This window comes from Papio anubis, chromosome 5 (assembly GCF_008728515.1).
Source record: "Papio anubis isolate 15944 chromosome 5, Panubis1.0, whole genome shotgun sequence".
Lineage (NCBI taxonomy): Eukaryota > Metazoa > Chordata > Mammalia > Primates > Cercopithecidae > Papio > Papio anubis.
In genome coordinates this window covers 157863437-157890179 of record NC_044980.1, presented here as the reverse complement: position 1 = coordinate 157890179, position 26743 = coordinate 157863437, and the positions used below count along the sequence as shown (strand labels likewise).

Here is a 26743-nt window from a genome sequence, read left to right as displayed (position 1 = left end):
TAAAATTACCTGGCATATGAGAAACCAGTGTGATCTTCTCTTAATTCCTACAGAAAAAGACAATAAAAAATATCACAACCAAAATGACAGGATTGTTGTATTTATCAGATAAAGATATTAAAGAGATATTATAACCATGCTCTAATAGGCAAATGAAAAGACTCACATAATGAATAGAAAAATAGAAAGCCTCAGCAAAGAGAATATGTGAAGATGAAAAATGGAAATTTTAGAACTGAACAATATGACAGTCGTAAGAGAAAATTCACCAGATAGACTAAATAGGAGAATGGAGATAATAGAGGAAAAGAGGCAGATGACTTGAATATACATCATGAGAAATTAACCATTTCAAAGAAAAGAGTAAAAGGAGACTTAAAAAAAATTAATAGAGCCTCTGAGTCCTGTGAAACAAAGTAAAAAAGCGTAACATTGGTGTCATCTGAACCACAGAAGGAAGAAAAGTATATGATATGAGAAAAAATATCTAAAGAAAAATAACCAGAAACTTCCTTAATTTGGTGAAAGATAAAATCTTAAAGATGCCTGAGGAGGCTCAGGAAACTCTAAGGAGAATAAGCTACAAAAATCTACACTCAAACATATCAGAATAAAACTTCTGCCATTAAAAAACAAAGAAAAAATTTTTGAATGTACCCAGAAACTCAATACAATGGAGAATTCTGATTTGAATACTGTATATTTTATATAAGGAAACATGGTAGTCAAGGTGGAGTGAAACAACACGTTTTAAGTGATGCAAAAAATAATTCAATATTCAGAAATTTTTATCCAGTAAAAATATTCTTGAGAAATGAAAATCAAAAAAAGTTATTCTTGATGAAACTAAATTAAGAGCATTTGCCATCAGTAAGAAACTTATAACATCAGGAATAAAGGAAGAGTAACAGATTTGGTAAAATATAAGAGACTATTCTTCTCTCCTTCAGTTCTTTAAAATATGCATGATGACTGAAAACATAAATTATAACAAAATATACAACATAAAAGAAGGAAAATAAAGGTACCTTTATTGTGATGATTTTCTGCTTACCCTTTAAAGTGATAAAATGTTGACTCTAAATAGAATGTAAAAAAGTAAGTACATGTGTCATAATCCCTATAGGGAAGCTACCAAAAATACTATACAAGGTGATATCTTCAAAAACGCAATGATAAATTAAAATAGAATACTGAAAAAGAAAAAAAAAATGTTTACCAAATCCAAAAGAAGGCAGCAAAGGGAAGACATAAAAATGAAAAAGAAAAATTAGAAAACCAGTAGTAAAATGGTATATCTAAATTTAAACATGTTGATAATTCTATTAAATTTGAATGTTTTATACTCATCATTTGAAATACAGAGATTGTCAAGATTTCTTTTTTTTTAAGAAAAAACCCATATCTATCTCTCTATAACAATCCTACTTTACATATAATTAGAGTAAAAGTAAATGGATGGCAAAAATTGTGTACAACAACTAATCAAAAGAAAACTGTAGTAATTATATATTAACACCAGACAAAGTAGACTTCAGAACAAGAAATATTACCTGTGATATAAGATGGATATTATATAACAATAAAATCTTCAATTCACCAAGAAAATAGTTTCAGAATACATGAAGGAAAAACAGATAGAACCAAAGACTTGAAAAGATCCATTATTATGTCTTGAGACTTCAATGCTCTTTTTATAGTAATTGATAGAAAAACTAAGAGGAAAATCATCAAAGATACAGAATAATTGAACAACACCATCAACCAAGTGTATGTAATTGACACTTATACAGCACCCAACAGCAGCAGAGCACACATTCTTTACAGGTGTACATAGAATATTTCATAAAAAGAGACAATACTATTCATTGGGATTTAAAGAAAACACAAGAACTGAAATCAAAGAAAGTATAATGTTCTTTAACCACGCTGGAATTAGACATCCCCAGATCATTCTCATTTCACGGCTTCAAAACTTATTGGTTCACCCGGGAAACTGGTGAACATGTGACTAGCTTTTAGCTAACCTTTAAGAGTCTCAGCTTAAATACCACCTTTTAGAAGAGGTTCTTTTTTTTTTTTTTTTGAGACGGAGTCTTGCTCAGTCGCCCAGGCTGGAGTGCAGTGGCGCGATCTAGGCTCAAAGCAAGCTCCACCTCCCGGGTTCACGCATTCTCCTGCCTCAACCTCCCGAGTGGCTGGGACTATAGGCGCCCACCTCCACGCTCTGCTAATTTTTTTTGTATTTTTAGTAGAAACGGGGTTTCACCGTGTTAGCCAGGATGGTCTAGATCTCTAGACCTCCTGATTAGCCTGCCTTGGCCTCCCAAAGTGCTGGGATTACAGGCCTGAGTCACCACGCCCGGCCCAGAAGAGGTTCTCTTTAACCACACCTCCCTAAATTGCCTCTATCATTTACTCTATTATTTATTTTCTAAACCAAGCTTAGCCTACAGCTGCCTCTTTACATATTTTAAGTTCAACCTAAAGGTTTTCTTTGTATCACTATATAGTGAACTCTAACCTAAATGGAGGTGTAAACAAACTGTAACCTACTTTTGTGCCAATAACCAAGTTTTGGACAATCAAAGGGAGCCATCTGTTCAAACCATGTTCAAATAAGGCAAAAACAATAAGCTGAAGTGAGGCTGTTTCTGTTCCTCAATTCCATTTTCTGCATGTCACTTTCCTTTTCCTGTCCTTTGTGACTGCACAAAAGTCTCTTGTGAACCAACTCTGGCTGGGGAGGCTGTCTGAAATACAAATCCTTCTTTTCTCAGTTAAATTCTATTACATTTAATTGGGCTCAAGATTTTCTTTTAACGTTTCCTTCAAAGCACTTTTCATAAGCTACAATTAATCGGTTTATTTATTTATTGCTTTTGTATCTTTTCTTTCACTTAGTGGTATGTGAGCTCCAGGAAAAAAAGTGTCCAGCTCAGGGTCTCAGCTCTTCACATAGTTCCTAGCAAACTATATGCTCTTAATAAATAATTATTGAATAACTACATGATGATTAATTCAAATATATGACCTCTACCTTGGTAATAGGTCTACTCTATGACATAAATATTACACAAGATAAGGTAAAGAAAGCATATAGCATAGTGCTTCTAATAGAGTAGTGTATGATCTATGTTAGGAGTTGATATTGTTATTATTACTTAGCATCCAGAATGATGTAAATTATGTTTAAAAAGTCAGTTAGTACCTTTTTACATACGCCATACATTAATCTATTGCCTAGTATCTGGTTTCAGCTAAATTCCATGTAGTACTTTTTTTCCAAAGATTGCTATACCATGAAAGAAGACAGACAGCAAATGGGAGAGGCAAACAAAATCACTGTCTTTCTACTGCATCAAGCCGTGTAGTTATGCTATTCATACGCTTTCAGTAATCACTTATTAGCAGTGCAAGCCTAGCAGATTCTGGTATTTCAGTGGTGTGGCATTATTACTACAAGTAAGCATGGTAGTACCAACTACTCTTCAAGCATACATCTTATAACTTTTTCCATCTAAGGAATGCAGATGTGAGTGCTCCTACAATGTGAAAGGACAAGTTTAAGGAAAAGATCGTGAACATTGTAGAAATTTGCACCAGTCAAATGTATCAAGATATCATTTAACTGAAAAAATGAGTAAAATGGTTTTGTTATTGAAATTCAGTTTTAATTTTATAGTATAACTGAATTTCCTAAACCCTGTACTTAAATATCCTGGACTGCTTGGCTAATGCACACCCAATTATAACCATATGAGTCTTTTTTTCAAAGTTCTACGTGTAAGAAAGATTTTAAGAGAGGATTTTTATTGAGTAGAACATAAATCATATTCAGAGTTTCCATTCAGAATTTTTTTAGCGTTTGATACAGGAAATTTAAAAATCACCTATGCACATTCATGTTAAGATTCCTAACTCATAATCCACAATATGTTAAGTAATCCAGTATTTTTAAAAAGAGAGATGGGAAGGATTTAAACAAAAACGTTAAGGTTTATTATGAAGAATGATAGGTAAATTTTACTTTTTAAGTTTTTGAGTTGTACAATATTTTCTACAATGTATATACTTTAAAAAAAAACATAAACAACATTCAAAATTATAATAAGAAACTGTGGAGGGGCTTCTGTTTCCTATTAAGAGTAAAAATAAGATAAGCTCCTAGTTCTCTCTTCAAAGTAAACTTTGAGGAACTACGAAAGCAAGAAAGGAATGTAAGCACAACTAAAGCAATATAAAATTAAAAATATTAAAAACAAACAAATGTAAACAAATACAAGAAATCCCTACATAGAAAATTGGATCCTGAGCTCAAGGAGAGATTTAAGTCAATAATTCTTCAAGTGTGGTCTCCAGACCAGCAGTATCAACATCATGGGAGCATGTGTTAGAAATGCAAATTTTATAACCCAGAAACTCTGAGGGTGGGGCCCAGCAACCTGTCTGACAAGCCCTCCCAGTGATTCTGATGCACATTCAAGTTTAAAAATCCTTGCTTTAAGGAAGACTCTTAAATTCTCTTTTCAGTACTAGGATAAATCATCAACTGTTCTTTGCTAGAGAGATCTACAGTAATATCTACCTCAGGTGTTAACCTTTCCCAAGCAGGTTAAAAGCCCTGCTTATTTAAGGTATAGGATCCCATTGGGATGACCAGGAGCATCCACTTCTCCTCCTTTTCTTCACTCTATTTCCTCAGATATGGCGAATTGCAATCTAAGGAGATGGCCTTCCCCCAAAGTTTCTTATTTCTGAGAATTTAAAGGAAAATTCCTCACCAGATATATTGGTTGGTGGATTTAAAAAAAAGGTAGCAATAGAGAATGGTCAGCAGGGGTTCTGTGGTACGTGGGGTCTCTCTTTCCTTGTAAGATTAATAGGCAAGCACAGCCAAACTAGTCTTCTAATATTCTAGTCTTCTAATCTTCCCTCATATTAACCATGTACCTAGTTGACATATCCTCCTCCAATCCTAACCTAAAAGAGAATGACATTACAAACAATGCTGACCAATTTTGGCTGACCAACAGAATTGAGTTGCTTCAGAAAATCCTGAGACAAAAGCAGCAGCATTACAGACCAATTTTGTAAATATCGCAGCAATGGTACCCAGATTTCAGTGTTTAAAGCTCCCTTGGTGACTGCAATGTGAAGTTAAGGGCAAGAATTTTTGCTATAAAAGATGACAAACCAAATAATAAAATCCTACTGAAACAGAATTAGTGGAATAGAACAAATATTAGACAATAAGCATAAAATAACAATATAAATTAGGAATTATAATACCAATGTGGAGGAAAAGTAGAAACTTATTAAAATACAAATCATAACTTTAGAATCTAGTAGTTGAATTAAAACCCCCATAGATAAGACATCATCACCCAAAATGTAGAGCTGATGAATAAATTAGACAGTTGAAAGATCATGTTAATAAAACTTAAAAAAATACAGGAAATAAAAAAGAGATCAAAGATATAAAAGCAAGTTAAACGGATATGGAGTTTACAAATAGAAATGCTGGCCGGGCATGGTGGCTCATGCCTGTAATCCCAGCACTTTGGGAGGCCGAGGTGGGTGGATCATGAGGTCAGGAGATGGAGATCATCCTAGTCAACATGGTGAAACCCTGCCTCTACTAAAAATACAAAAATTAGCTGGGTGTGGTGGTGCATGCCTGTAATCCCAGCTACTTGGGAGGCTGAGGCAGGAGAATTGCTTGAACCAGGGAGTTGGAGGTTGCAGTGGGCCGAGATCACACCACTGCACTCCAGTCTGGCGACAGGGTGAGAATCTGTGTCAAAAAAAAAAAAAAAAAAAAAAATTGAAACACTGGGTAGAAGTCCAAGAAGAAGAAAGTAAGCCAGAGTACAAAACAGCCAGAGAAAAAGAGGGAGGAGCAGGGCTAGGAGGAAAGAGATTGAGAGAGAGAGAAGGGTTTGAAAAAAATTCCTACTTGTTATGGACTAAGTGTTTCTGTCTCCCCAGAATTCATGTGTTGAAGGCCGAAATCCCAGTGTAGCTGCGTTTGGAGATGGAGCCTTTAAGGAAGCAATCAAGGTAAAATGAGGTCTTAAGGCTAGGGCCCAAATCTGATAGGATTGGTATCCTTATAAGGAGAGAGACACCAGAAAACTGACTCTCTCTTTCTCTACGTGCACATGCACTCAGGAGAATCCATGGGAAGACACAGCCAGAAGGCAGCAGTCTATAAGCCAGGAAGAGAGTCCTTACCACACAGTGAGTTGACTGGTACCTTGATCTTGAACTTCTGGCCTCCAGAACTGTGAGAAAATATATTTCTGTTGTGAAAGCCACCCAGTCTGTGGTATTTGTTTTACAGCCTCAGCAGACTAACACACTAGTATAACGGAGAAATTACTGACCTCAGATATAAACCATTGATAAAGTGCTGATCATATATAATATGTAATTGTAACATTTAAGAACACCAAAGAAAAAAAGATAATTCTAAAAACTCTTGTACAGAAAGAGAAGACCACCTGATTGGCATAAAAATTTTTAATATTAGCATTGGATATGAAAAAAAGTGAGAAACATTTTTAATTATTAAAGAAAAAACACTTTATAGATACGATTGTCTAATAAATCAATAGAGGTAAGTATATGTGGAAATTTGCATAAAGGAAAACTACAAGAACAAGAATCTTTTTTTTATAACTTCTAAATCAAGAGATGATAAATCCAGCTAATAATAGAGTAGAAATGAAAAAAAAAAGAGTATAATAAATGGAAATATAAAATGAGGAATAATTTTACTGGTTATAATTAATTTATGAGAAAAGGCATTACATTTACAAACAGTTAAAGTCTAAATAACAGAGAATACAATAAGTGTTTTGAATTCAACCAGGCTAAGATAATGGGTCATGACCACATGAAAAATTATGTGGAATAGTATTTTCCCTTACATAGTAATACAATATTAACCCAATCAAGTATTTTCTGCCTCTGTTCACTAAAGATCCAGTGAGACTAAGACATTTTATAATGTACAATTAGCAATTAGCTTATAGTAATAGTATGCTGTCACTTTCTGGAAAACTCTATTCAGCTACTGCATTATCTTAAGGCTATTCATGTTAGAATTTGTATAGGTTACGTGTTTTAAAAAGATGTATAATCATATATCCCTAGCCTGTTAAGCTACTTAGTGTCAAAAGCTAACATAAACCTTTATTCATTCATAAATCCAAGACATATTTAATGTTTCAGTCATGTACTAGGAATATAGGTGTGAATAAAACAGACAAGCTCCCTCATCTGATGGTGATGACAAATAAAATTTGATGTCAATTGTGTTTCATAATAACTAAGAATTACCATTTGATCTTAGTGTGTTTATCAAAAACACACCTGTGTTTTCATTGATAAAGTACGGGGGGTGTGTATATGTGTATATGCACTTGCATGCTGGGGTGTTAATTTTGGTGCTATGAATTGAATAACTGGTTATACCGTATTTTCTTCTCACGCTGTCTACCAGCTTATGGCCAGATTTGTGGTCCAATTTTAGATGGAATCTTTTTCTTTATTACATGCAATTTGTATACTAAAATCACCTATGTCTGCCTTATTTTTTCATTGTTCTCATTTATTTTAAACTTATTTCATCCACTGTATTAATCTTTACATGTAAACTAAAATCCAATTCAGGAGGAAGCATTATGTAAACAATTAAAATATTAAAAAACAAAAAAGCAATGCTATTAAACACTAATCGTAAATTTAGGGTAAATTTTGGTCAAATATTTAGATGTACAAGTGAAACTATAAAAATATAAGAAGCATTTATGATGTTTAAATAATTTTAGAGTACAGGTATCCTTTCTACTATGTCTGAAATCCAAGCAATTAAAAACAAATATAAACATTTATGCACAGAAGAATAAAGCAGATTCTATGTGAGGGAAAAAACCCGCCACATGAGACTAAAATTCAGAGGTTAAAATTTAACAAACTAATAAGAAAATGTGTAAAGGATATGAACAAACAGTATGTAAAAGATGAAATACAAATGGGTGTTAAGCATGAGAAAAAACTGTTCAATCTCATTGCTGAGAAGAGATGGACATTTACCACCACAATGAAATACTTTTTTATTCACCTATCAAATTGGTAGTCAAAATGTTGCAGATATACTGTGTTGAAAAGAGAGAATAAAAGCACCTGCATATTGCTGGTGGGAATGTCAAGTTATCCAGTCCCTCTGGAGGGTGACCTGGTGTTTAGTAGCAAAGTGAGAGATGCACAAAATTTTGGATCTAACACTTTCACTCCAAGAATTATTCTACAGATATTCTCACATGCATGCTAGTGTTGAATAGGCAAATATGTAGACTGCAATATTGCAAAAGGAATCGATAACATGGATTATGTTCTAGAGTGGAATATTGTGTCACTGTTAAAAATAAGGACACAAAATTGTGTTCTAATACAAAAAGATATTCTATTTTAAAAAGTAACAGTCATATGAATTGAGAGTATTTAATCTTTTATATGGTTGGGGGAAGGGGAGCAGGAGGAGGAGTTTCTGATAAATATTCTTATCTATTTGTGAATACATTGTCTCTGAGAGGAGATCCCCAATGCTGCAAGCAGGATTTGCCTCTGGGGAAGGTAGTTGAGTGGCTAGGGTAAAGAAGGAGGTTTATTTTTGACTATATATATTTTCTATTTTTAGATTGTATATCATTGGCATGTATCACCCATTCCCCTCTCTTGCCTCCAAAAAAAATAAACAAAAAACAAAAGTGAGTATTACGCGTAGGGCAAAAACAAGATGGCAGGAAGCTCAGCCATGGCTATACAATCAGAATTACCATGGACCTTTAAAAAATAGGTATATCAGAGTTTTACCCTAGAACAATTAAATCAGAGTATCTGGGTGCAGGGTTAATTTTATAAATGTACACACACACATATATGTATATATATGTATACATATATATGAATATAATATTCAATACATAAACATGCTATTTATATATAATTAAATGTTTTATATATAAGATATATAAGATATGTAATATATATGACATATATATATATAAAAAACGCACACATACACACACACATATTTAAAACTACCCTGGTGAGTGTAATATGTAAGCTGAGTTGAAAACCATCAGAGTGGAATGATCAGCGAATCTTCTTGGAGAAGACAGGACTCACTCTGAACTTGAAAGCTGGGTCATCCCTAGAAAGATGAATATCTACTGACTGAAGTTTAGATTGCACTTATACATCCTGAGGCATCCAGCTAAATGAAATAAAAGCAGATGGATACTAAATAGGCCTGCTAAAAGAAAAGAGAGATAAATAAATAAAAGCAGGATAAAACAGCTAGAAGAGGAGAGATAGGAGATTTACACGTGACTGATTATTCTTTGAGTAAAGAAGTACAAGACATTTGTGATATTTATTATAATCATTAATGTAGAATTATTTGATACTTTAGGTGGCATGATAGTTAAGATAAATATCGCATTACTTATTTAAAACTACTGATAAATTTCAATACATACACGAACACACTTCTAAGCACTATCGACTGCATGCTACATCAACGTACCTTTTGCAAAATGCCGCAGAAACTCTGACCACTGTCAAACAAAATCTCACTGATATGTTTTTTTCCAGACTGGAAAAGATGACACTTTTCCAGGCTGGGGCTACAGTTTTCAGCACACAGTAAAACCAAAGGTGATGGAAGGGTACTATACTTAGTCTTAAGGTTGCAGATATACACCAAGTGTTTGACATATTGTATCACAGAATATTTTTTACTGAATTTTAATGTTGTTCCTTTAGCAAGATTTTGAAAGTCAGTAAAATTCAAGCCTATGGATAGATGTTAAAAGTAAATTTTTTCCTCCTATCCTTAGGTACATATATGAAGCATTTTCAATTCTTATATTTAAAAGACTTCTGAAATCTGCCTGTGGCTATGCCCTGGAACACCCAGACAAATTTTTAGGTGAGAAATTCTATGAATCTGTTTACTGTAATTCCCTTCTGTGGGCAAGAAGTGGTATTGAAATCATGCCACTGTATAACTAATTTATGCCTCAATGATAAATTTGACTGTCTGAAAAAGTCAAGTTATTTAACTTTATTATGTATTTGAGGGAGAAAGTATTTTCCAAAATGCTCAGAGTAGAACTTGGCAGTATTACAGTCACATTTGGTCTTCAAAATATTCACCTATGACACTTGTAGGCAAAATGGTTATCACTCAAGAGAATAAAGTAGAATGACAAGCTTTTAAAGTAATGCTTACTGTGTCAGGCTGGAAGGGACTTATCCTTCTCTAAAGAACTCATCTCCTCTAAAGAGAAGAGATGGCCTAAAAGGTCAAAGCAGTTTCTATGTGCCTTGAAGTGCAGGGGTACAAGTGGACAGACATACACTTCAAGGATGCTCTGAAACGTTAATGTCCCGTAATACTGATGCCACCTGCATAAAGACAGTCCTGGGGCTGTGCTGGAGACAGAAATCAAGTGATACAAGGTAAGACTTCTTTTCAGTAAAAAAGTGAAGATATGGTTTGCAAGAATTAATATCTCCTACTGGTTCAGACTCATTCATTGCTATTGGAGCATGACTGGCTATAAATATTAATTGAATAAATTCAGTGAAGGCATCTGTCCATAATGAATGGGATCTGCCCTAAAGTGATCTAGAAGATATAAGAGAAGCGCAGAGAATAGATTTCTCTGTGGTCTCTCCTAGAAGAACTTCGAGTGTCAGAACAGGTGCAAGGCAAAACCTTCCTCTGGAAAAAAAAAAAAAAAAGTGTTCCTTGTCAAAATTTATTCTCTTCTGAAATAGCCAGAGGGAATATTACTTAACAATTTTATAAGCCCTGGATTGTAACAAACCTATGACTTTTAAAAACCGTTGCTTGCTTTTGTAAAATCCTGTCATTGATTTTATTTTAAATTGTATTCTTTTATAATCACTACCATTTTAGAAAATGTGTTTAATCAAAAAGTCTACTTTAAGTGTCAGGATAAATTCTATAATCATGTTGTGCTCACCCCACCCCTCACTTCCCTGCGCGCGTGCACACACACACACACACACACAATTTTTAGCACGATGATGCAAACTCTTCCAGTGTAAACTATCAGATAAAAGAGGTTGTCAGTATTCTGTAAGATAGCCTTTTGAGAATGTAGTCATTTTAGTTATCTTAGTTTAAGATAAATCTGCCATGAGATGATTCATTTTTCACAAAGTTATTTCTACCATGAATCTCCTGCTCCATCTGAAAAAAAAATATGAAAAAAAATCTATGGTCATGTGTTTCAACACCAAGAAATACACCTGTTTCTGTGTGAGGACAGGCATTACTATTCTTGTGGTCATCATCAGTCATAATCCATTCACCCGTAACACTTTCAAAAATAGTTTCTGCAAATCATCAGTTCATACTAATTCATGTGGTTTTCTGAAATATTTATTCATGTTACTCCAATAACATGCTACATCGGTTATGTGTTTGTATTGATAAAAATAATAAAATAATAAATTTTTTGTATTTGCCATCTTCCTGGGGAATTCATATAGGAATGGGCAAGCTCGGAAGCAAACACCACTAGATGTCGCTATAAACAGACCATTTTTGTCTGATACCGATTTAATTTCTTGCATTTCCAGATTTACCAGACTGGGGGAAATTCTTTCTGGCAGTATTGATTCCATCTAATCTCTGGTTTGTTTAGTCAAAGGTTACAAACTGCTAAATTTACATTCTTTCTTGTGTCCCTTTGCACATCTGCAAAACAGTTTTTATTGAGGAAAAAATCACAGCACGGGATTTTAAAATGGTCACCATTTTATTAATTAGGTGAGGGTGTCATGCTGAGTCAGTCAGTTTATTATTTCTTAAGAAAGATCTTGTAGTGAGTGTGTGTCTCATTAGAGAACTGGAGGACCAGACAGATTAATGCAGATGTGCTACAACATTAATTAGAGAGTCAGATTGTTCACAGAATAGATAATTTGATAGTGACAATGGAAACAGCAATTAGCTGAGCGTCTTTTAGAAAGCATCTGAGGGGCTTGAGTTGAGAAGCCCACTATGAGTTACTCAAATTAGATGTCAAATGGACACTAGAATGATAAGATCACTGAGTTACAGAGACTTTAGAAGTTTTCTAGTTTGTTTAGGTTTTTCGTACTTCTTTCCATTCAAAGCAGAATGTTTTCTATGAAACCCCTGAACAGTCATCTTTAAGAGCATATAATTTGTGTCTCAGTGGAAGTTTCAGCAATTAGACTGCAATTATATTTCTTTGTAAAAATCTGCTTAATGCATTTTGGCCGAGAAAGGGATATACTACAACCAAACTATCCAGCAAATTCTAAACCACATTTAAAAAAAAAATATGTCACATTAAATCGACTTACACAAACCAAGGCTTAATTGGAAATATCAGCAATCAACTGCTAAAATGTCCTTAATAATAGACTGGTGGAGTCGGAATAACAGGAGCGACTGAGTATCAAACTTCCTTGTTAGTTGACATTTAAAAATTCACATTTTAAAAATGACATTTAGCAGACGAGATGATGATGCAAATGAAATCTATATTTAGGGAGGGGTGAAAAACAGCATCTAATTTGTAGTGATTATATATTCTGTTCTACCTGTGGAAATTCTGCTCAAGTTTCTCTAGCGTTCTTTAAAAGTATCTCTCTCTTCTTCTGTCCTCTCTCTGCTCTCTCCTTCCAATTCATTCTCCTTCCCCTGACCCCTCCGAGCTGTCTCCTCCCTTCCCTTTTCTCTCCTCCTCCTCCTCCTCTGCAATGAGAAGCTAAGGACATGGAGAAAACATTTGTAGTCATTCCAATCAACACACAACCAGAAGACAACCAGCACCAGGCCAGGTGTGGTGGCTCACGCCTGTAATCCCAGCACTTTGGGACGCTTAGGCAGGAGGATCACCTGAGGTCAGGAGTTCAAAACCAGCCTAGCTAACATGTCGAAACCCTGTGTCTACTAAAAAAAAAAAAAAAAAAAAAAAAAAAAAATTAGCTGGGCATGGTGCTAAATGCCTGTAATCCTAGCTACTCGGGAGACTGAGGCAGGAGAATCTCTTGAACCCAGGAGGCGGGGGTTGCAGGGAGCAGAGATCATGCCACTGCACTTCAGCCTGGGTGACAGAGTGAGACTCCATCTCAATAAATAAATAAATAAATAAAAAGATAACCAGCACCAATTGCCAGTCACCTGATGAACTACCTTAGATATAGGGACCAGTGACATGTACTCAACCCAAACTCCATTTGACTGAAAGAACAAAACCCAAGCTAGAACTACCCAAATAATCTCACCCAATTGACAGAACCATGAGAGATAATCAGTTGTGATTTTAATCTGCTAAATGTGAGTGTGTTTTGTTACGTAGTAGTAGAGAGCTGGAATATGGTCAGTTTGTTTTTGAAGGGAAAAGGGGAAAGCTGTAAGAATATCCACAGACAGACAACTTGAAAGGAAGGCTCTGAACTTCTGACTTAAGCCTATGGTTAGCAGGATCTTCTTTTTCTCAACCTTTCATGTGGGATTTTCTTTCTTTTGCATGTGAGCTCTGACTTATGTTTTCCCTCTTCATTTGTCATTAGTATCAATTTTCCTTTCATGCAGCCATTTTGACATTTCACATCCATCCATTGTCATTGGTGTGCGTTTTCACTGCAGTTTTGAATCGCATTAAACAGACTTCAGACCGATGAAGTGCTCAAGCACACACACACTTAAAAATTAACTTGAGGTCTGTTCTGTAAATGTGTATGTTGGAGAAGGTTGAGCAGCAAAGAACCTCAATTTGCCAAATGATGAATAGGAATATAGAACCCCACACCCCATCTCAGAGATGCAAATTGACGTTTTGTTAAACAGTAATTTCTAAACCTGAGCGTACATCCAAATCGCCTGGAGCTCTATCAACATACAGATTCTGGTCTGGTAGGATTGAATTTTGGCCTGAGATTCTGCATTTTTGAATAAGCCTCCTATTAAGGCCAAACAAAAGTTAAGTGGCAGAATTCTAGGATTTTTCAGTTTTCTATTATATTTACCACCATTCTTTACTCCCCTTTGTTCTCCATCTCCATTCACATAATCACACAAGCTGGAGCAGGAAATATTACTTTATGTGCACTCCAGGAAAAGAAACATTGAGGAAAGAAATAACTTAATTTCCTAGCAAAGTTTTTGCTCCCTCTTTGCCCCACACACTTCTCTTTCCTAGGTACTTTCAGTGACTTCCTTGCACCTGCAGTTTGCATTCTCAGATTTATTCTTATCACAATAAGAACCATTTAAAAATTCTGAAGCTGAACCAGAGAGTGACATTACAGATTTATTTTCAAGATATACTGGGCTTAGCACTGGGAACAACCTCTGACAAATGTTGCTTTACGGTGGCAGTGTAGGGGGAGGGGTGTTATCTGGTTGTAGTTGCTTCTATTTGCATATGAATTTTTTGCCCCCAATGTATTTTCCCACTCCGGTATTTTCCCATCCTCTCAGTCTCTTCCAGTTGCACCCTGGATCAACCTGTCATCATTGCCTCTCTTTACTCCTAAAAAGTGCCACCTTACCAGGAGGCCTACATCTGTTCTTACTGATATTCAGTCCCTTCTTTGAAGTTTAGCTGCTGGTTCTCTTAAAATACAGATAAAGTTTTGTTATGTGACTTACAAAACCCTGAATAATCAGACTCTGGATCCTCATCTCTTTTTATACTTACTTTTATTCTTTATCTTCAGCCACTCTGGGTATTTTTAATGCTTCATAACTGATACATTCCCTCCAGCCACAGGGTCTTTGGCAGGCGGTTTTCTCTGCCTAGATCTGTCGTCCCTCCCACCCTCCTTCATTTAACAAGCTCCTACTTTTTCTTCCCATGTCAATTCAAAACTCTCTCTCTCAAGTAATCATTCTCTGTACATAGTTAAGTGTGGTTGCTTATCCCCTCACTCTCCTTTCTAGCAATAGTATAGCTCTAATTGGATATTTATGTGCATAATTCTTTTCTTTTTTACTAGAGTGGAGACTCCAGGGATTGTCTGGTTTTATACACTATAGTCTCTCTAGCTCTGCGCTCAGTGGCTGGAACCAAAAATAGTGGCTCCGGGAAATACCTGTTGAAGGAACAAACACATTTGAAGCCACCCATTCTAATGTGCCACTGTCACCTTATTTGCATTCATCCGATTCACTATTTTGTTTGACCTGGCTTCCTTTGAGCCTTACTCCTGTGTTGCCAAGAAAGGCATAAATGAGGATCGGCCTCTGTATTTAGTGATATCTGGGTATGTGTTCTCGAAGAAAATTCTTCATCTCTCTAATTTTAAAGTCTTTCCAAGATGCCACATTCAGTTTCACTGGCTTGTTCTGTGACTCACAGATCACAGAGTGCTCCTAGTCCCACTTATCTGGATCCAGGTCTCTAGCTCTCGCCCAAGTCTATTCTGAATTATCCTCCTATAGTTCTCATTCTAACCCAAGTTGCAACCTTACTTATAAGAACCTGCTGATGCCTCTCATCCTGGCACTGCAAATAATCACACCAATTTCAACATTGCCTGGGACTTAATATCAATGCTTTCTAAACAGAAAACAGAAAGGAGATTGTTATCTTCAGGTTGGAAGATTTTCGTTTCCTTTGGTAGGAAATAAATGGACAATAAATCAACATTATTAAGAGGCCTTTAAAGGGGAAACAAATGTCAAGAAGCCTAAACTCTCCATGCAGCCTAATGGTGCCCCATTTCTTTCCTCATTTCTGATCCGAAGACTAGGAACAATTGGTCGGCAGGATGCTTCTAGCCTACAGTTTTTCTCTCGCTGTGTCTCTCTCGCTAGGCAAAGCCAGGGAAATATTCCTGATCAAGCATTTATAGTTCATATGAATTTCACCTGAAGCAAAGCAGTGGTGCCCACATTAGCCAGTTGAATTTAGGTGTAGCTGGGTAAAAGGTGGGGGAGATTTTTAGTGTTAACAATCCTTTCAAGTTAACACTTCATCGCAGCAGGACTGGATCTGGCCTTCACAAACACTATGCACCTAGCTGTATGTCTCTTTCTCATTTTGCACATTTCAGATCTGCCACCCATCTGACAACACGGTAGGCATCATATATTTAAGAACAGTACTTGCCGCTGGAAAAGCAATCACATTCAAGGTCAAGTTGAATTGTGAAAAGACTATTATGTGAAAAAGTTGTTTGTATTGTCCTGATAACTGCCAAAATTTTCCTGTTTTGAGACAGAATTATTTGGTTCATTTTTTAAAGCTTTAAATCTATCATCAAGTTGTTAAAAAGAAATAGATGTGCAAATTTTCAAAAGTGCACTTTTGATAAGAGATTTTCCCTGTGATGAATGCAGAAGGGGGTGCTCATTCATCACCTCTTGTTTGGCCTATAAATATTTAGATTCCATGTATATAAAATATAGATAATATATAATATATATAATATATACAATAGCAGAATATTTATAGCCCAAATTAGGGAGGGCAGTAATTCATACAGTAAGAAGTATTTTTAAATTCACAGGTTATAACCTTGATTTCCCTTACTGTATCTTTTATCTCTGAATTCCTGATATTGGCAAACAAATATGGCTGTGCACATTCTACATACTTCCTTCAATCTGGAAAGGAAAAAGCATAACAAAATGATAAATACAACTGTATTGCAATGCATAGTTTTCAGTGTCACAATTTATAAATAAACTTAATCATAATGTCTTAAAGATTCACATAGCTAAACAATGAAAACTAAGAAAAATAAATTATGTCCTAAGAATATCTTATAAGTATATTCTTTTAGCCATAATGTATTAATATTATATGGCAACATAATATAAAGATAGGACTCAAAATGAACATAGACAAGCTCTTTTTTTTAAAAATGAATTACCAGGGGGATGTGCCATCCCAAATGAAACCTACAAACATGGACTTCAAGTGACTCTGAAAAGAAGAATATCTTGTGTTGAGTTGAACAAAATGATGAAATTGAAAAAATACATATATACAATTTGAAAAGTATAGAATAATACAAATAATAATTCAGAAGAAGGATATTAATTTAGACTCAGATAAATTAATTAGGTCCTAGTTTTATACCTCAACATTAGAATGCCCTCAGTTGTGATGATTAAAGAGGGTAAAGAAAACAAGTGAATAATGGTGAAGGTAATTAGAAGCATTTGCATGAGAGGTCAAAATGAAGAAAGATAGCTGAAACGCAGAGCAGGGAGCCATTGCTAGAGCTATCCTGAGGCATATGGCAATATCTAAGCTAGAGGCTTGAGCTGTGATGGCCACTCAAGGAAAGAGATAGGGCCTTGGTCTAGGTGGGGATGTGGTGTGGCCTTCAACAATAACAGCAAACAAATAAACAATAAAATGAAAATAACAAAAACAGAGGTAGGCAAGAAGTGTACTAACAGAAATTTTCTGTTTTGGCCTTGGCTCTAGGCAGATATATATATATATATATATATATAAAGATTCCCCTTAAAAATCTGTATAAACTTTTACCTAGTAGGTTTGCTGTCTTAAGTCTTCCACTTGCATTTTTCCTGATTTGAAAGCTTCCCCTTATTCCTGGTAGTATCAAATGTCAATATTTTCCAGAGAAACAAACCATCAATAAACAAATTATGTGATTCATCCAGCATGTCCCACCCAACATGGGATCATACGGTACCTTGATAGATTAAGTGGACAGACATGACAGCAGTCTGGGCTAATCAAAGGTCACATAAAAGGTTAGGTGAATGAATTAAAACTCGGAAACTCCTCTATCAGAGCAGCAGACCAATTGGGAAGGGAGAGTGGGTTGTTAGTAGATGGTCAATAACTCACCATAGGTGGTTTTACAGCATGGGAACCAACAGATACATAACACATATGTAAACATTGGAACATCTTTTGTTTATTTTGGCATGGTTGAAATGGATATATCAAAATGTAAAATCATTGTCTTTTTAAAATTTTACCATGAAATTTGTACAACACATCCACCTGACCCTTGTGTTATTTCTTATCCTTACTCAATCCTGACCATAATCACATGCAATTGTGAATGCTTATTGACACTGCTAACTTAAGCAGACACAGGCACTAATAGAAAAACTGTATATATTCATACCTTAATTTTATCATGTACTAGTGGTTACTTATTGAAGCTTTCATCAATGATCCAAAAAAAAGTAGAACCATATGGCCTTGTCCTGTGAAACATTTTTATCTACATGGTGGATAGAGATAAAGAAAACTTGCTTATCAGATTTTCAGGTGACCTCAGACTAGGAGGGTAAGGAAATATGAGAGTTGATGACAGAATTAGCATTCTGAAAAGGCTCAAACTAGAATGACTGTGAAAGATCAACATTATAAAAATGTATAGGAATAAATCTGAATCCTATGATTACATTAAACAAGCAGAAACATATATCACAAGAAAGTACAGTCAGAGAAGTCTCTCCTAATATCAGGAAAGATATGTTGTTTAAGATTTGACTATTTTACTTGACTACACTTAATAATTCAACAATATTTAGTGATGACTTAAAGTTCCTGGTTCAAGCTAGGCATAATGACTCATCCTGTGATCTCAGCATTTTGGGAAGCCAAGGTGGGAGGATTGCTTGAGTACAGAGTTTGAGGTTGCAAAAAGATATGACTATGCTACTGCACTCTAGCCTGCGTGACAAAGTGAGATGCTGTCTCTACTAGCATGAAAGACAGAAATATTTTTCCCCCAGCCTCTATTCACCTTCCTTATTCTTAACAGTTTTTCTGAATTATCTTTTCAAAACTCCTCCTCTCTCAACCATCATTATCAGTCATATAGTTTACATACCAAATGACCAGTCAAAGCCATCCTCAATTCCAGGCTCATTCCAGTCTGCATGATCCATGACCTCAACAGCAACTGTTTCAGTCATGTACTAATATCCCAAATAGGCTGATGCAACACATGGGTATATATTTGTTAGGGTTTTCTAGGAGAGAAAACTTTTTACTTTCTCTTTCTTAGCTTTCTATTAGCAGAGGATATTATGTGTTTTTTCATGGGTGCTATGATGTCAGAATATGAAACCTAGACTTTGCTGTGTGAGGGAAAGCCTGTACAAGCAGGGCTGATGGTGTACTACTTGGAGTCTGGTGGAGAAGCCCACATCATTGTAGTTAGAGTAGAGAAAAGTAAGATCCTAGCTTACTTTACTTGAGCTGCTGAATCAAATCTCATCTGAGGTCATTCCTATTTTTGCATTTTTCAGTCATATAAAGCAATTAATTATCCTTATTTTTAAGCCAGAGTGAGTTAAGCTTTCTATTATGAGCAACCTAAGAGTCATAACTTATAAAGACAGGGACTATATGTTAATGATTTATTTACTTATCAGGAGCAAGAACATGGTAAGTACTCAATAGATTTTTCTGAAATAGTTAGGTTAAAAATATACCTAATCAAAAATATCATAAAAGTTTAAGTTAAAAGTATATAATTGTACTGAAATACAGTAAAGAAATGGTTTTACTATACTGTGTACTTGGTTTATTTTTGTATTTAATTCAAAGTACTATATTTAAATGCACTAGACTAAGAGACAAAAGAACTTTTAATGTATCTTCTGTCCCATGTAAGTTATGAGACAGACAGTAGATTATTTACCTGGTTAATTTTAATCTTCCTGAGTTGGAGTTACCAAAATCTTTCTTGTCATCCTCACTGTATCACTGCAGGAATTATACAGAGTGAATTATACAACTGTGGGAATTATACAGGTTAAACATTTCTGGAAATATGACAGAAAATAGATAAATCCATTCATTAAAACAACTAAAATTACTGGATAAATTATTTTTAATCTACTAAAATGAATCCATAGCACAATTCTTTGGCAAGAAAGTGAGGTAGACTCAGCTGAGGTCATGAGTGAAAAATAAGCGGAGATTTTGCCTCAAGATGTTTACCAAATAGATGAACTTGAGAGTTATTTTTCATAGCCTCATGCAATTTAGGGTAAATAAATTTCACAGACAAAATCAGGGCTGAACAAGGTAGAGAAACCTATTAGAGACAACCAACCATAAATCCTGGACACTTCCCCCATAAATGCTTATAGCCTCAACATAAATATGCAATGTAAAATAATACTTTTCTAAAAATTGTTAGCGAATAAAAAACAATCATTTTATAATGACTTTAAATCTGAAAACCCTGATTCAAATAATTTATTCACTGATTCTTTGGGGTATTCAACATAAGCAGTCATCTGAAGATATTTTCCATTTTGTTTCTTCCTTTATAATTATTTTACAATTTATTTTATTTCATGCATTACTGTAAGACCTTCAGTAAAATGTTGAATGGAAATGCTAAGAGCAGGCACTCTTGTCCCTATGTTTAAGAGTTGCTTATTGCACTAGAGTAATAAAGCAAAGCATTATAACTATAAAAATTTTAAAAGGAATAGGTTGGAATCATAAAAATACAATTAATCTAGAAACCTTGGAAGGTGAAAATGGGAATAAAGAACAGATAGGACTATTAGGCAATAAATATTGTAATGATACCTTTAAACCTAAAAATGTTAATAATTGTATTAAAAATAAATAGACTAAATGCCCCCAATTAAAATGCAGAGATCATCAAAATGGATAAAAAAGCAAGATGTTGCCTATAAGCAACACACCTTAAATATAAAACCAGAAATCAATTAAAAATAAAGGAATCAAAAATATGTTATGCTAATACTAATTAAAAGGAAGAAAAAATTGCAATTTATTATTAGACAAAATTGATTTCAGGTCAAGTAACTACCAGGAATAAAGAAGTTGTTTTTTAGAAAAAGATAAAGGAAGTGCTTCATCAAGATGATACAACAATACAAATTGCTTAAGCCCCTCGTAACAAAGCTTAAAAATACATGGAGCAGAAACTGATTAAAAAAACAAACCTCTAAGAATAAATATAAAATTAGAGTGAAAGATTTCAATATCCCATCTCAATAACTGATACAACAGGTAGACAGAAAAATGAATAAGGGTATAGGAGATTTAAACAACACAATTAACCAACTTTTCCTATTTGACATTATAAAGTGCTCCACCAAAGAGCAACAGAATTTACATTTTTCTGAAGTACACACCACATATTTTCCAATATAGATTTGTATAAAACAAATCTCATTAAAATTTAAAATACTTATGCCTACAAATTTTTTCCCTGACCACATTAAAACAGAAATTAAAAACAAAAAGATCTCTGGAACAAAACACAAAATTTGAAAACTAAATAACATATCGCCTCTCTTGACCAATAAGTCAGAGAACATTAAAGAGGAAAGTGGCAGTATTTTGAGCTGATTGAAAAGAGAATACAGTTACCAACTACGTTGGATGTTTGTAAAGCAGTGCTTAGGAGAAATTTTGTAGTATTAAATATCTGTGTTAACAAAGGAAGAAAATGTCAAATCAATGACCTCAGCATCTACCTTAAGAAACCAGAAAAATTGGAGAAAGTAAACTGAAATTAGACTGAAGTAAAAAAGCATAAAGATAAGCGTAGAATTCTACAAAAACCAGAAATAATATAGAAAAAAATGAAACAAAAATGGTTATTTGAGAAGATCAATAAAATTGTCAACCCTTTCTCCAGACCAATTAGAAAAGACGGGTGAAATGACACAACTTACCAATATTTTGAATGGGAGTGGTGGCATTATTGCAGATTTTACAGAAATTAAAAACTTAATGCTGATAAAGTCCATACTGAGATGAAAAGGAAAAAGCCCTTTAAAGATACAAACTACCAAAGCTCACTCAAGAAGAAATGTATAAACTGAACAGATTTGTATCCACTAAATAAATTCAAGTTGTGGTTAATAACCTTTCCATTAAAACAATGGTAGGGCCAGATATCTTCAAGATGATGTCTACGAAACATTTAAGGGAGAATAATACCATTTTTACATAAACTTGTCCAGAATATTTTAGAAAAGAGTATACTTCCCAATTCAGTCTATGAGATTAGCCTCTCCTTCATACAAAACCTTATAGCTATTATACAAGAAAAGTGAATTACAGACCAATATCCCTTATTAATATAGATGCTTACTCTTAAACACAATTTTAATAAATCTAATAATATTTAAATAGGAATACACATCATGACCAAGTGGAGTGTATCCCAGGAATGCAAGGCTGATTTAACGTTCAAAATAATGTAGTCCACCATATTAACAAACTGTTTTAAAAAAGAAGAAAATATATTACTTCAATAAATATAGAAAATGCCTTTAAGAAAATCTATCCTCCATTCCTGATAAAAACCCTCAGCAAAGCAGTAATAGAATTTTCTCAACTTGATAAAAGTAATATACAGAAAACCTACAGCTTACATCATACGTTGTGCTGATTGACTGACTGCTTTTTCCCTTCGCTAAGAAATAAGATAGGATATCTACTTTACCAATTCTTTTTTTTCCCAAACTTTTATTTTAGGTTCTGGGGTACATGCACAGATTTGTTATATGGGTAAACCTTTGTCACAGGGATTTGTTGTACAGATTACTTTGTCACCAGTGTGCTAAGCCTAGTACCCAATAGCTATTTTTTCTGCTCCTCTCCCTCTTCCCACCCTCCACCCTCAAGTAGTTCCCAGTGTCTGCTGTTCCCTTCTTTGCGTTCATGAGTTCTCATCATTTAGCTCCCATATATAAGAGAAAACATGCAGTATTTAGTTTTCTGTTCCTGTGTTAGTTTGCTAAGGATAATGGCCTCCAGCTCCACTCATGTTCCCACAAAAGACATGATCTCATTCTTTTTTTATGGCTGCATAGTATTCCAGGGTGCTTCACCACTTCTATTTAATCTTCAACACGGACTGAGAATTCTAGCCAGAAATAATAGTCTAGAGAAAGAAATGACATCCAAATTGAATGTTGATTTGTGCTGATAATAAAAACAAATAAGACCTACACTTCTTTTATAACTTTAACATTGTAGCACAATTATATAAATTACTATGTACATGGACTATGTTTGAATTCACCTTGGTGAACTCCCTAGAGTATTCTCTAGAAGATATAGAAAGTCATTTAATGATTCAGTTAATTGGTGCTTATTCCCCTGAAAGAGAATGACATTTAGAAAACAAGAAATTCAGATAGCACTTATAATCTTAACTGCGATTTTGAGCAGATTCTTCACTTTGGGGAAGTTTCATAAATTCTGATTGACTGAATACCATTTTATAATCAAAATTTGTTGCAAAAATTCAAAGATAAAAATAAAAAGAGATCTAAAAAGTGCCTAACTAAGGATCTGGCACAGAATAAGAGTGCAATAAGAGTTAACCACAGCCATGTGGTGCTTTGGCCTTCAAGAGGACCCACATAGGAAGAATGTGGAGGCTAGGATTATTTGAAAAAGGCTGGAGCTTGGACAAAGAATTTATTATGGCCTGGATTAAGACCACTGAAAGAGAGATAAAAATAGAAAGCATATGTCTGAACACCAAAGAAAACATACAGGATAAGTCAACATTATTTCAACAGTATTTTTCAGCATCACTTTCTTTAAGTAATAAAACAACTACTAGTGGTTTTCAGGAGATGTAAAAAAATTTGGGTCCTAGATTCAGAAAATAAAAAGAACAATTTTTGGTATTTTAAAATAGTAACATTAAAATGGATAATTCCTACTGAAAAGGCTTTCTGTGTTTAAGTTCAAATTGCAGACTTGTATACCTATTTTTCTTTTTCTACCTCCTCTTAGTTTTGGTGAAAACTGTGTTTAAAGACCATAAAGAACTAATGAAAATTTTGACTCATAGAAAAGGTGAAGTGACAAAATAAGTCAGTCAGTCTTCAGGTACCTGAATATTTTAATGGCATAGGTTTTGCTTTCCTGCTAGTTATACAAGAATTATTTGATTTTTTAGTCTTATAGCATCATAAAACCAAATAATTCCAATACATACTTCTGTGGCAGTTAACATATAAGAAGAAAAGGAAGCTAAAAATACACTGTTATAGTTTCTTTTTGAGTTAAAAAGATGAATAAAGAATAAGTCTAGTTCAGTAATTTAGTATTAACACAATACAACTTCACAACTCCTTACCCACACTTCCAAAATCCAAAAATATCTGGAAACCAAAAGATTTTTTCAGAACTTATTTTGTGGCAAAACCTATCCTGACCTCAACCTATGTCACATATATTTCTAACTTGGACCGAAATGACACAATTTGCCCACTCCATTTATTCCATTCATTGCGAATGTTCATACGTTTCACTAGAGAAATAGTCAGGTTTTTCATGCAGAGTACTGCCCTGGATTTCACTGTGAATATAAGGTAACATGCAGTAATGTACAGAAATGAGATAACCCTTTACAACATCCATAAAATCTGAAATCTAATACACATAATGGTTTGTAGATCTGCAGTATATTATCTTAAAGTTGTGCCTGTACAGTTTAAAATATTTAGATATCATTGATAATCCGGATTTATGTTGCAAATTGAGTATAACTGCTTAATATTATCTCAAAAACATCTTTACTTTCTAAGAATAAAACAAGTCTAAATTATGACAGCTAAGTACAATGAGTCTGTTATGCTAAGAGACAGTTTATGGAAATAATTTGTGATGTTCCCAACTTTTCAAACAAATTCCATGGTAGTTTTTTTGTTTGTCTGGTTTTTGAGATGGTCTCACACTGTTGCCCAAGCTGGAGTGCAGTAGTGTGATCTTGGCTCACTGCTACCTCTGCCTCCCAGGTTCAAGCAATTCTCCCACCTTAGCCTCCTGAGTAGCTGGGACCACAGGCACAGACCACCACATCTGGCTAATTTTTGTATTTTTAGTAGAAACGGGATCTCACCATGCTGGCCAGGTTGATCTCAAACTCCTGACCTCAGGTGATCACCCTGCCTTGGCCTCCCAAAGTGCTGGGATTACAGGTGTGAGCCACTGTACCCAGCTTTCACGGTTTTTAAAAATATCTAGATATTTCTCATTTCCATAGATTTAAATTTTTTACTTTTCATATGAATAAACAGAAATACTACAAAATTTAATCCTATACAAGGGGCTAAAATTTTTATATGCCTATAAAAGCCAGAGTGGTAAGAAAAATGAGTGAAGTTGGATGGATAGGTTAGATGTATATTCTAGATTGGCACTGTCTGATAGAAATATATCACAGCTTGCAAGCCAGGTGGCATTTGCCAGAAACCCATGGAATTTTTAATTTTCTAGTAACTTCATAAGAAGATAAATACTGACCAGGCACAGTGACTCACGCCTGCAATCCCAGCACTTTGGGAGGCTGAGGCGGGAGGATCTCTTGATGTCCAGAGTTCGAGACCAGTCTGGACAACATGGCAAAACCTTGTCTCTACTAAAAATACAAAAATTATTCAGGCATGGTTGGCAGGTGCCTGTAATCCCAGCTACTTGGGAGGCTGAGGCATGAGAATCGTTTGAACCTGGGAGGCAGAGGCTGCAGTGAGCCGAGATAGCACCACCACACTCCAGCCTGGGTGACAGAGCAAGACTCTGCCTCAAGGAAAAAAAAAAAAAAGAAAAGAAAAGAAAAAGAAAGAAAAATACAAATGAATGAGATTAATGTTAGTAATATGATTTATATAGCTAAAGATATAAAAATATTTTCTTTTAACGTATAATGAATTTAAAAGTTATTCCAGAGGCCATCAGAGAAATGCAAATCAAAACCACAATGAGATACCATCTCATACCAGTTAGAATGACAATCATTAAAAAGTCAGGAAACGACAGGTGCTGGAGAGGATGGGGAGAAATAGGAACACTTTTACACTGCTGGTGGGATTGTAAACTAGCTCAACCATTGTTGAAGACAGTGTGGTGATTCCTCAAGGATCTAGAACTAGAAGTACCATATGACCCAGCCATCCCATTACTGGGTATATACCCAAAGGATTACAAACCATGCTGCTATAAAGACACATGCACACATATGTTTATTGCGGCACTATTCACAATAGCAAAGACTTGGAATCAACCCAAATGTCCATCAGTGACAGATTGGATTAAGAAAATGTGGCACATATACACCATGGAATACTATGCAGCCATAAAAAAGGATGAGTTCATGTCCTTTGTAGGGACATGGATGCAGCTGGAAACCATCATTCTCAGCAAACTATTACAAGAACAGAAAACCAAACACCGCATGTTCTCACTCATAGGTGGGAATTGAACAATGAGATTACTTGGGACATGGGAAGGGGAACATCACACACTGGGGCTTATTATGGGGAGGGGGGAGGGAAAAGGGATGGCATTGGGAGTTATACCTGATGTAAATGACGAGCTGATGGGTGCTGACGATTTGATGGGTACAGCACACCAACATGGCACAACTATACATATGTAACAAACCTGCACGTTGTGCACATGTACCCTAGAACTTAAAGTATAATAATAAAAAAAAGTTATTCCAGAAATGTTTCACATTCTTTTTTCACTAATTCTTCAAAATTCGGTGTTCATTTCAACTTCCAGCACATACTCAATTTGGACTAGCCACATTTCAAATGCTCAAGAGCTGCATGTGGCTAAGATAATCATATTAAGCAACATAGTTCTAAATATACTGTCAATTTGCTATTAAACATGCTTTAAATATG

At 34.8% G+C, this 26743-nt stretch overlaps 1 long non-coding RNA gene across 1 annotated transcript; it reads left to right on the top strand.

The window, feature by feature from the left end:
• The first annotated feature begins 5851 nt into the window (after positions 1 to 5851).
• On the top strand, positions 5852 to 6744 carry LOC116274986. Its single transcript, XR_004183890.1, has 2 exons — positions 5852 to 6063; positions 6175 to 6744. It is a non-coding gene; the product is annotated as an uncharacterized LOC116274986 (long non-coding RNA).
• The last annotated feature ends 19999 nt before the right edge of the window (positions 6745 to 26743 follow it).